This window comes from Schistocerca cancellata, chromosome 6 (genome assembly GCF_023864275.1).
Source record: "Schistocerca cancellata isolate TAMUIC-IGC-003103 chromosome 6, iqSchCanc2.1, whole genome shotgun sequence".
Classification (NCBI taxonomy): domain Eukaryota; kingdom Metazoa; phylum Arthropoda; class Insecta; order Orthoptera; family Acrididae; genus Schistocerca; species Schistocerca cancellata.
The window spans coordinates 530,223,898-530,236,983 of NC_064631.1; positions in this window are offsets into that span (position 1 = coordinate 530,223,898).

Consider the following 13,086-nt stretch of genomic DNA (forward strand, 5'->3'; position numbering starts at 1 on the left):
CTGCTCTATCCAGCCTGTCAACAAATCACAAAAATTGTTCAAGACAATCATCATGTTCATGTTCTAAATCCTTCTGCAACTTTTCTGGTAATCTCCTTTTAAGTGCATCAATCAATGTCATTTCATCAAATAGTTTGTCAAGGTGTGTTAATTTTTTTTAAGTTTGTTATTAAAACCTTTTTCAAAGTACTGTCCCTATTCCTATAATTTGGACCATTCAAAAATTCACTTTTGATTCTCTCCTGTTCAGCTTCCGACCAAAATTTATTTTAAAAACTTTTTTTGAAACTTTGATATGTTTCCCACTGACTTAAATTTAAACTTACCCATGATAGAGCATTGCCCTCAAGACATCTTTTAACAAATTTAATTTTTTGATTGTCACTCACACCTGACACAAAACTGTCTCTACAGTGGTGCAGAAAACCCACTCTATGTAAATTGTCTCATTGATAGCTTTTGTTTGGGGTGTTGGACCAAGGAATACCACTGTTTTCACATGGACTTTGGTTCCCACGTTTTGATCTATATTAGTTTGCATATTGTTTTCAACATTTAAAATTTTTTGGTCTAAACTGGCAATTTTTTGTTCCATTTTGTCCACTATGGCCTTCTGTTCAACTCTAATGTCATCAGCATTCTTTGATTGTCTTGCCAAATCAGTTACTAGCTCATTTTCAAAAAGAATAAATTTATTTTCTAAAACATCAACATTTTCATTCATATTTTTTAACACCTCTGACAACCAATTTTTTAGCTCTAACACTTGATTACTAAGTTGTTCCATTTGATATTGTACCCTACCCATTTTACTATTGTTTTCAGCTTTTGGGTAATTTAATTGTCCTTGTAGTGAAGTTGTTGTTGTTGTGGTCTTCAGTCCTGAGACTGGTTTGATGCAGCTCTCCATGCTACTCTATCCTGTGCAAGCCTCTTCATCTCCCAGTACCTACCGCAACCTACATCCTTCTGAATCTGCTTAGTGTATTGATCTCTTGGTCTCCCTCTACGATTTTTACCCTCCACGCTGCCCTCCAATGCTAAATTTGTGATCCCTTGATGCCTCAAAACATGTCCTACCAACCGATCCCTTCTTCTAGTCAAGTTGTGCCACAAACTTCTCTTCTCCCCAATCTGTAGTGAAGTAAATTTGCTATTGTTATCTGTTCGTATTTCAGTTAGCTGATTACTGACTGCACTGAATTTGCTATTGTCATCTGATCTTTTTTCTGTTAACTGATCATTAGCTGCACTAAATTTACTATTGTTATCTGTCTTCATTTCCCCTAGTTTTGCCAAAATTAACTGCAAAATATCAGTTTTTACTGTTTCTTTAGTGACTATGATTTCACTTGGCTCAGACATGTCCTGGGTGGGTCCTACAGCTTTCACTCCTACACCACTTCTACCCTCGTCTCTAATAATTTTGTTAACAAGCACATGAGTCCACAAACAAATTAACTTCACAATCTTTCTTTTTTGATATTCTGGCTGTGTTGTAAAGTCCTCTTTCATTCAATCTGGCCCATCATTGTTGGCAGTACATCATCACTGTTGATACTATTTACTTTGTTGGGCAGCCCTCGGTCTTCTTTCTTCATGTGATCAGAAATCCATTCATACATAAACTGCAAATGACACAAATCACTCTCTCTTTTTCTGCAACAGACAAAACTTCATTGTTAGTCAAACGATTCCGCTTGATTCCACCACTAGTAATCTACACCTCCCTTCTTTATTGTTGTCACTGTCTTTATGGTTAGCTCTTTTAATAGCTTTTGAGAGGAGTAAGATTTATAATAAACTTTTTATTTATTTTTGGCTCCACTTCTTCATGTCTAGTGGTTGATTCTTGAAACTGAAAATATTGACATTATGGGTTCTCATTGTTCCAATTGACATAATAAATTTCGAAGTAAGCCTATTCAGATTTTTTGTTTTCTTCATGATAATTTATTCTCTCACATTTTTCTGTATGACGCTGTCTATTGAATTTTCAAGTTAATAAAGCCAAAATTAAACTGTTATTCCAAATTACAAAAACACGTCCGTTCGATCGCATCAGAGTCATGCCCACTACTAGGCCTACCTCACTCTGCGGTAATAACAATATTCCAAAGGGTTTGCAAATTCTGTTGCAAACAATTTCTACTAATTTATATTATTACTTTATAAATGAATCCAGAATGAAACATAATAAACAGTACTAAATTGTGTAATTAATAACAGAAGTTTAAAGTGTGTCAAATATTTTGTAAATTCAAATGTTTCTAAAAAAAAAAGATAAGTTTAACTGCACATACAGAGCTAGTATGTATCAATTGTAACAAAGAAAATAAAGTAATTTATTTTTACAGATTTTAGCCTGAAATATAATACATCGTGTACAAAATCATATGAAATTCTTTTTAGAAAAACAGCTGAGATAATATTAACCTATTCAAAATCCTGGTATTGATTACTTTTGTTGAGGATATGTAATGCTAGAGGACAATATGTCCCATTAGACTGCAATTAAAACACTTAAATTCAATGTAAATACTTTTTGTCACTCTCTTACCCCTGTTGACCTACGATTTCGTAGTGTTCCAAAGCTATCCTCCTCCTTCATGGAGATCCTAAGGTGCTCCTGTGCGCACTATTCTAGACATTTCTGGTGTTAAACCCCTTAAAAAAGCACAAGTACTCACTGTTTGGCTTCATGCAGCCCTACTTTATTTGCCTCCTCCATTAAAGATACCTGATATGTGTTGACATTCATTTTCTTAATTCTATCTCCAAAGTCTTCTGCTGCCTCGTTATGTCCCCTGGATACCATCTGTAATTGTTCACAAAAAACTACACAATATTATGATTCTTGTGTTATTGTTCCAACCCTTGTCTCAACTGGTCAAAAGTTTCTGCAGTTTGTAGTGCTTCTGTGTACCCTACAAATAATTTTGTTTCTCCTGACAAATGTAAACTTGTGATCTGCAACAACTGTTTATCTGATCAACCTCCTGTATCAGCTGATGACTTAAGATCCTCTATCAGTGGCAATACATCCTCAGATGCTCTACCAGAGAAAGAAGAAAAAAGATTCATCAGCCACATCCATTCCTAGATTTTGTGACTTCAGTACTTCTATCTCGCAATTCTTCCCTTCTAGTTCATTAAACATAACCGCATTATCCTCTCTAAATTCAACCACGTGATCCAGTAATGACTGCACCTCTTCTTCACTGTGATGGCTTGTGTCCCTGATTTTGCATCTGCATCCATTATCCACAATACAAATTACACTACAGCAAAACAATATGCAGAGAACAGTTAGGCCCAACATGTTCTACCAAGCTACTTCTTCTCTCTAAATATGACACATCTGGACTCACTGCATTTCATAGCTGTGTATCCAAAATGGTTACAAGTAAAGCAGTTCTGCTACTGATTCAGCACAGGGCACAGGATCGTTGAGTAAATTACACTGAGTGCAATGTACAGGTGCTAATCATTCATCTTTACCATTACTCCTATTATTGTGATAGCCATAAAGATAACCATAAAGACAGAGACAATCTGTTGCAGAAGAAGGGAGAGTGATATGTGTCATTTGCAGTTTATTTATCAATGTACTTCCAATCATGCATAGAAAAGAAGACTGAGAGCTGCCCAACAAAGTAAATTACAACAGTGATGATGTACTACCAACAATGACAGACCGGATCAAATGAAAGAAGACTTTATGACTTCAGCCAGGGACATCAAAAACAAAAGATAAGTATAAACTATTTGTGAAATTAAGTTGTTTGTGGATTTGTGTGTTTGTTAGCAAAATGCATAGAGATGAGGGCAGGTGTGATGTAGGAGTGAAAGCTGTGGGATCCAGTCAGAAATGAAGACAGATAACAACAATAAATTGGATAGGGTGCAAGACCAAATGTACCAACTTAGTAATGAGGTTTCATAAATAAAGACGGGTTGTCAGAGGGGTTAAAATGTGTGAATGAAAAAGTTGATGTCTTAGAAAATAAATTTATTGTTTTGGAAAATGAGTTGATAACCCAATCAGCAAGACCACTGAAGAATGATAATGATGTCACAGTCGAACAGAAGGCTATAGCAGAAGAAATGGAACACAGCACTGACAGTTTAAACCAAAAAATTTTAAATGTTGAAAACAATATGCAAACTAATGTAATTTCAGCAGTTCAGGAAATGTGTGAACCAAAGTGTATGTGCAAACAATGGTACTGAATGATCTAACATTCTAATCAAATGTTTTCCATCAGACAATTTACATCCAGTGGATTTTCTGCACCACTGTAGAGGTAGTTTTGTGTTAGGTGTGAGTGACAATCAAAAAATTAAATTTGTTAAAAGATGTCTTGAAGGCAAAGATCTATCATAGGTAAATTTAAATTTAAGTCAGTGGAAAACATATCAAAGTTTCAAAAAAAGTTTTTTAGATAAATTTTGGTCGGAAGCTGAACAGGGGAGAATCAAAAGTGAACTTTTGAATGGTCCAAATTATGGGAATAGGGACAGTACTTTACAAGAGTTTTTAAGAACAAACTTAAAAAATTAACACACCTTGACAAACTATTTGATGAAATGACATTGACTGATGCACTTAAAAGGAGATTACCAGAAAGGTTGCAATGGGATTTAGTACATGGAGCTGACGATTGTTTTGAACAGTTTTTACTAGGGTAATCCCAAAAGTAAGGTCTCCTATTTTTTTTTATAGGTACATAGACCTGCTTATTTCTACAATGGTTTACATCAGTTTACAGCTTGAACATTTAGTTATTTTTCAACATAATCACCTTTTCTGTCGATGCATTTTGGTAGACGATGTGGCAGTTTTTGTATGCCCATATCATACCAACTTGCCGCCATGCTGTTCAGAAAGTTATGAACCTCTTCTTTCACCTCATCATCAGACCTGAATTGCTGTCTGGCCAAATGTTCTTTTAACCTAGGTAACAGGTGATAGTCACTGGGCATCAAGTCAGGACTATAGGGTGGGTGTATGATTATGTTCAACTGAAACTGTTGCAGGAGAGCAACAGTTTGCCAAGCTATGTGTAGGCGAGTGTTGACATGGAGAATGTGTATGCACTTGCTCAATATTCCTCTTCTCCAGTTCTGAATTACCCGTTTGAGTTTTTTCAGAGTCTCACAGTACCTGTCAGTGTTAATTGTGGTCCCAGCGATTCAGCTCTGATGATGAGGTGAAAGAAGAGGTTCATAACTTTCTAAACAGCATGGTGGCAAGCTGGTATGACATGGGCATACAAAAACTGCCACAGTGTCTACAAAAATGCATTGACAGAAATGATGATTATGTCGAAAAATAGCTAAATGTTCATACTGTAAGCTGGTGTAAACCATTGTAGAAACAAACAGGTCTATGTACTTATAAAAAAATAGGAGACCTTACTTTTGGGATTACCCCCATATGATATGTTCACAGGCTGGATAGAGCAGTAGAAAGAGGTAAGTACCATAATAATTGGAATGATAGAAATAACAATGGAAATAATTACAGAAACAGAGATAATGGTAACCTCTATCACAATTGGAATGTTAATAGAGAGAAAAATTTTGAACATCAGCAGAATAGGAATAATAGGGATTACCATGGGCAATTTAATAGAAGAAACAGTCATAGAAGTAGCTACTTGGGAAATGGCAGTGCACCTCAATGAAGGTCCACAGTTTGGGGCAAGGAAACACAACAAGCACAGGACCCCCAATTTACAATTGCAATTAGACAATAACAACAGTGTTAATGATATGGCACAGGTATCTGAAGTTGAACAGGAGGAATATGAGAGTTCTCAGCTTCAAGAATCAGCCCCTAGACATTAGGAACTGGTGCCAACTATGAGATAAGAAGGCAAGTAAAAAGTTAATTGTGTATCTTACTCCTCTTAAAGCTTGTTAAAAGAAGAATTAACCATAAAGACAGATACAATAAACAAATGATGTGATGGAGGGGTAGATTACTAAGTCCATAATAATTTAGGTATCAATTGACTTACCAAACTCACTGCAAAGCAAAATGATTGTCTTTATTTACTTGCCCACTTTAGTACACATTTGTCCACAGTAGTGATGCCATTTAGGCCCTTCATGTTCAACGTGCGTACCATTGTTCAAATTGTCCTTAGCATGCTCATTCCTCCAGTTTCATCTTATCAGTGATTTCAGATAAGTTTCTGGAACAATTTTCATTTAAAAAAAATAGAAGGCTGGAATGACTTAAGAAAAAGAGTAAGTGACCATGAAAGTAAAAGAATTGAAAATAGGTGTGAATTCCAGAAGTTACTATAAATAAGTACATACAGATATCAAGAAATTACAGAAAACAAATTCTACTCATAGCATAGTAACACATCTATGTTTCAAAAGGATAAAAGTCTTTCTTTTAGCTTTAAGACACCTATCAAATATAACAAGTTTAACATATTTCATCTCAACTGACATGACAAATAAGCGTAATTTTCTCTTCTGGCAAATGGGCAATGTTTATGTATTAAATTCATAGTGAGATTATTTTAAACGAAGTACATTATTTACAAATTCTAGCACCCCTTCCCCCTTCTAGTGACAGATGTCAGTTTGTGGAATGGAGTTCCATGTCAGTTGCACTTTGTCAGTCGATACAGGGCAATTAATACTGATTGTGGATAATGCTCGAGTTCTTGTTAAATGATTTCCTGTATGTGCTGAACTGGAGACAGATCTGGTGATCAAGCAGGCTAAGACTACACATAGATACTTTGTAGAGCATGTTGGATTACATCAATGATATGTGGGCGAGCAATGTCCTGTTGCGAAATACTCTCTTATTATCTGTAACACCTTTCTCCTATTTGAATGAATGGGATCTACACATTCTTGTGTAGTAAATTTTCTTATTATCTGCTGGCCTTTGTCAACAATTTAATCATATCTGCTATGTATTGTATATGAAAGGTATTATATATTATGTGTGTTTCTGTTATGTGTGGATACACACACTGCCCCTCATTTTTACATCTTCTCTGTATACAGAGTTAAGTTTTGGACAAATTTTCAGTGTTAAAGTTTCTTATGCTGCTGTTAGGGGCATGACCAAAATTGTCCAGTCAAACTGCATTGTGATTTTATGTTGGTGGGTGGTTGTGTGAAGAAAACGATTCCTCAAGATATACTATGACTGTGAATTTATAATCAGAAAATGTTTAACGTAAAACTGCATGAAGTAAATTACTGTTATATAAACTCCAAGAACCCATTTTACTTCTGGAAACTTCAAAAGCAAACCTCTATATGAGAAGTTTCCCAATCCTGTTAAAATTCTGATAATAAAATCCTTTGATAGTGGAAAACAGTAAAACACTCTAAAGCTAATTTGATAAATAAGGACACAGTATACTGTAATTTTGCTTACCAGTAACAGTTAAACCTAGATAAATTTGCATCTAAACATGAATAAATGGAAATATGACGTTAAATGGCAAGTAAACAAAGATCATCTTACCACATTTCAAAGTACAACGCATAAATTCTCCTGACTATACTACTGTACATATACATCCAAGCACACCCTTCCAAAGACACATACAACACATGCAACAACTAGTACAAATACACTGAAAAGCAAAACAAATATGTGATGGCAATAACTACTGTTAGTTGTGGGGTCAGCAATCACTAAAGGTGAACAATATTTACGGTACACTACTTTTATTTATAGAGAAACATTAAGAGATAGTCTATTACAAATCAAAAAGAAATTAAATTGTTTACATTCATGAGTTTCTTGAAGAGAGTGATGGGTTTGAGTCTTATCTGTTCTGGGTCGGCGTGATGTGGAGACGGCAGTAGAAGCTGATACAAATCCTGTAAGTTCATTCAGTTACGTCCCTAGCATTAATATATCCTCTTTTCCTTATATCCTGTTTCAGCTGGCGGTAGTAATAAGTTGTGTAGCATCCATTTGTCATTGGCCAGAGCAAAGTAACTGTTTATGCAGCACTTGAAGGTCGTATTAGCTCAACTACATCTTTCACACACGATACTTAGGCACAGTCCATACATAGTGTTCAAATTAACATTCCATTTGCTATCATTTGCCAATTGCAAAGTCAGGAAGTCCATCTACTGTTAATATTCATTGTTCTTTACAACACTGTTCCTGCAAAAATGGTCACTTACGTAGCAACACAGTTCGCAGTTTCCACATTGGTGGTTAGTGTTTCAGCATATGTCATATATTGTACTCAAGAAAAATGAGCAATATTAAATTCACAGTTTATGTAATACAGTTCAATTCTGAACTGACAACAATACTGTCAGTTCATGAGTGCATTGTCACTGCCATTAGCACTGTTCTGCAAAAACCAATAGTGTTTGCATAATACAATATCTATTTAGAATGTCAATCATGAAGTCAAATGTCAAACTGTGTCTAACACATGAAAGCCCAGTATCAGTATCACATTAAATGTACACCATTACTACACGCAACACTAGCTTTCATACTGCCATGCTCACACACTGTCCATGACTGACTGCCATACTGTTTGACCTGACAACTATCAATATCTCTCTCGCTCTACAGTTCTTACTATACTTCTGCCTATTGCATTCCATTTCACACAATACATTTAATAAAACTATCTGATAGATCATCAGAAAAAATCTAAGTTTTTACATATATCTATGAAGTACAAGGTAGTAATAGAAATGGAAATAAATATTATATCTCATTATTAATCATGGCATCACATGTGGCTCCCATTTTATCATGAGATTTTCCCAAGAACCTCTCAAGATAAAATGTCCTTGACACATGCGAGTCCCATCTACCTAAAACTAGTTATGGTCTTTGATTATGTCAATTTAAATTTTAAAATTACCTTTCACAGCATATAGGCTCAATAATACAATATATCATGATAAAGTATGAAATTTATCCAATAATAATGGAAGAGTGTATTACAAACTTCTTATTGAAGAATATCAATAGTTCCACTATTAAACATGTCATTGGGTTTATGACCCCAAAAAGAGTAACACGAAATGTGTGCATTGGTACAAATAGTCAAGCAAAAGAATTAATTGCCACAAACTTACATCCTATACTGAAGACATATCCAATCAGTTCTTTAGCTACAATACATATCACACAACATATTTCATCACACCTTTAGTGTCTTTACTACTGCTTCACACTAATGGCTCTATATCATCAGCCCCATTTATAGCATTTTTTTTTTTTTTTGTACACTTGAGTGTTCTTAGTCATCAAATTCCTTTGCAAATAGTCATTACGTGTGTTTTTATTGTAATATGTCATATCTCTTGGAAGTTGTTGCTTCTCATCATATGCTGTAATAACTCAAACTTGGTTATCAAATTACGAATTAAATATCTTGTCATACTTCCAAATCTCTCATCCCATGTGTCAGCTTACTTCTTCAGATTCCAAATCACAATACTACAAAATACCACATGCAGGAACTCCTCTTTAACAATTTCTTTAGATTATGTCATCAATATTGGAATTAAGTCCTCCACCTAGATGTTGAGTACTACCTTCAAGTAACCATTCATCAAATTTAACTTCTTGTCTTTCTCAGCAAAATTATACACCCTAACCCAACTCTTTCCTCCTGGATCCCAAATATAACTCTCAACAACAATTTCCATCTAATTCACACTGACTGTTTTTGTCAGTATAGTGTTATAGAGATTAAAATCTACTATATTCTTAAGTCCAAATTTCTTCTTTGACTTGGGTAAACTAAATAGAACACATTCGGGTGTGGTATACTTACTACCTCAAATGGACCTTTATACACATCAAAAATTTTTTAAATCGCTTTATTTATCTCTTTAGATTTTTCATATGTCTTCACTAAGACTAGATCTCCTTCTTAAATATCAACCTCCTTTATTTTCTCATCATGTCGCCTCCTACTTTCCTCCAGCTTCTTTTCTACCAATTCTTTCATTATTTTCTTTTTCTCATTCCAACTTAATTTCTCTCTGTGGCAAAAAGACAATTTCTACTCAACAAAACCCAAAGATCTCTTTCCCTTCATAATATCATAAGGAGTAAATCCCGTTACATCATGACTTACAGTATTCATTACATCCTCAATATTTTCCACAATATCTCCCCATGTACTATGGTTATTGCTACAATATGTACTGCACAGTTGCCCAATTTCCCTCGTATAATGCACTGCTGGACGGTAAATTGGCGTATATATTACTGTTATTCCATGGTTGACAAGGCCTTCCTTCCACTTCTTACTTGTAAACTGTGACCATTATCAGAAAGTATGGCCTTCAGTTTTCCAAACTTTACAAAATAGCCCTTTTCTAATTTAGTCAAGATCACTTTGCCATTTGCTTTACACAGCGGATAGAGTCTTATAAACTTAGAGAATACTTCTGACACTACAAAAATATAAGCCAAACCTCCTTTTGTTTTTGGCAAAGGGCCTTAAAAACCCACTGTAAACAATTCCATTAAGACATCTTGTTTGACATTTTGCATGGGATGTCTGTGTGTCTGATTAATAACCTTTGCTCTTTGACATTTGTCACATGTCTTAATATGGTTGTTTGCTCTCCTCACCATGTTGTCAAAAATTATACACTCATACATTTATTTGCTCGTATGTGTCCAAAACTAAAATGAATGTAGTCAATCATACCATCTATGTACTCACTAGGCCAACACACCTTCCAATCCTCTGAATTTTCATTAGTTCACCTAAATTCTGATACCTCCTCACGTACTTACAGATGCCTTCTATTTTCTTTTCTCAAGGAACTATCTTTAAATAATTATAACAATTTAACATATTCCTCACCTACTTCCTGTCTTGCTTCTCCGTCTTCTTCCAATGGTAACCTTGACAAAACATCTACTACTTTGTTTTGTGTGCCCTTAATGTATTTTATTTCAAACTCAAAATGTTGCATAAACACTGTCCACCTCATCGATCATGTATGCATCAACCTAAATTTCTTAAAAAATATAAGATCCCCGTGATCAGTGTAAATGACAGTTTTGTTGCCCCACAGGTAGTCTCTGAATTTTTTGAATCCCCAAGTGATTCCCAGAGCTTCTCTTTCAGTCACACTGTAAATTCTTTCATACTTGTTTAACAATCTGCTTGCAAAAGCAATTGTACTACGATCTTCCTTTTCATCATTGCCAAAACTTTGAAATAACTTAACTCCAATACTGTAACCACTAGAATCAGTTCCCAAACAAAAAGGTCAACTAAGATCCATTTGGTGCAAAATCCTATCCTCTTTCAAGGCCTCTTTAAGATGGTTTAACACTTCTTCACATTCATCCATCCAAACAAAAGGTACTTTAGGACTTAACAATTTGTTTAAACATGGCTTGTTGAACACTAGTCCAGACACAAAATTTCTACAAAAATTACATAAATCTAGGGATGACTTCAACTACTTCTGAGTCTTTTGAGATGGACACTCTTTAATTGCTTTTACCCTATCAGGGACAACTTTAATACCAGCAGTAAACAAGATTCTACCCAATAATGTTTTTTTTTTTTTTTTTCTTACAAACTTTCTTAAGCCTAAAGTTTATGCCCCCTTTCCTCAAAGCTTGAAACACCTCATCCAACAATCTGCAATGCTCTTCCTAAGACTCAATGCCAACCAACAGGTCATCCAGATCACTGTTATCTTGGAACTCAGCTCAGGTCCTACTACTTGTACGAGGGCCTGAATGAACACTGACACACTAATATTTAAACCAAATGGAATCACAGTGTACTGGTAACATTTCCAATTTATCAAAAAAGCAGTATATTTTCTATACTCCTTTGAAAGAGGGACTTGCTAATAGCCATCTGTCAGGTCAAGACTGCTCAGATAATTCATATTGTAATATTTTTGCAGTATTCCATCTATGTTCTCAGGGTGATCAGCCTCTTTGCTCACTTTGGTATCCAGCATCCTAGCATCTATAACCAATCTCACACTACCATCTTTCTTGTGAACAATTATTAATGGACTATTGTATTCACTTTTACTTCTCTCTATAACACCACACATTACCATTCTCTCAGTTTTCTTACATATTGCTTCTCTCAAAGCAAATGGTATAGGGAAATGTTTTCTTGCAAAGGGTTCGTGTGGTTTCAGATCTGACTTGCATTCAAAGTTCTTAACTTGCTTGTCTGAAAAACATGTCTCTATTCAGCATAGAACTTCTCTTAGCTCATACTTCTGTTGCTCACTTAACCCTTCTACCCTGTCCATTTGAACCTTCAACTGTTATGTTGTTCCTGTTTCACCTTTATTACAACCACAGTCTAGGTTCAGTTCTAAATCCCCAATGTCCATTCCTATTGGCATCACTCTTATCTTCAATTGTCCTACTACATTATTGTTATCTATCAACATACCCTCAAAATCCACCCCCATTTATGGCCCTCATTTATCAAGACTGAAAAACCATCTCCACAATTAATTTCTGCTTTGCACTCTATTAACCAATCCATACCCAAGATAATATCCACACTCAGACCAGGCACCACATAAAAGTTGTGTACCAAACCTATGCCCCCTAGTTCAAATTCTAAAATCATCTGTGGCTTACCAACTTTACTCAGTTTACCTGTAGCAACTATTATTTTTCAGCCTAGGACTGGTACATCCATTACCTCATTACCATCTTTTATACAATTATAGAATTCTTCAGATAATGCACTAATTTCACTGCTTGTATCCAATAGAGCTTTCTCTGCCCTACTATAGGGTCTTAATTTTACAAAAGTTTTCCCTGTGTCATGACCAAAAATCAGGCCCTTATATATCCTTGCAATAATAAATGCTGAAGAAACACATTGTTTGAAGTTTAATTTACATAAATTATGATTAAAACTTAACTCATTAAATTAAAGGAATATATTGAAAAATTTGTTCCTTTTAATGGTTTATTCTACTACAAGGGTTAGGCTAAATTATTTGTTTAAATCATGAAATTAACAACTACATTATGCAAACAAACTTTCACAAAACTGTTAATTACTTTGGAATTAATTAAGGAATGGTTTT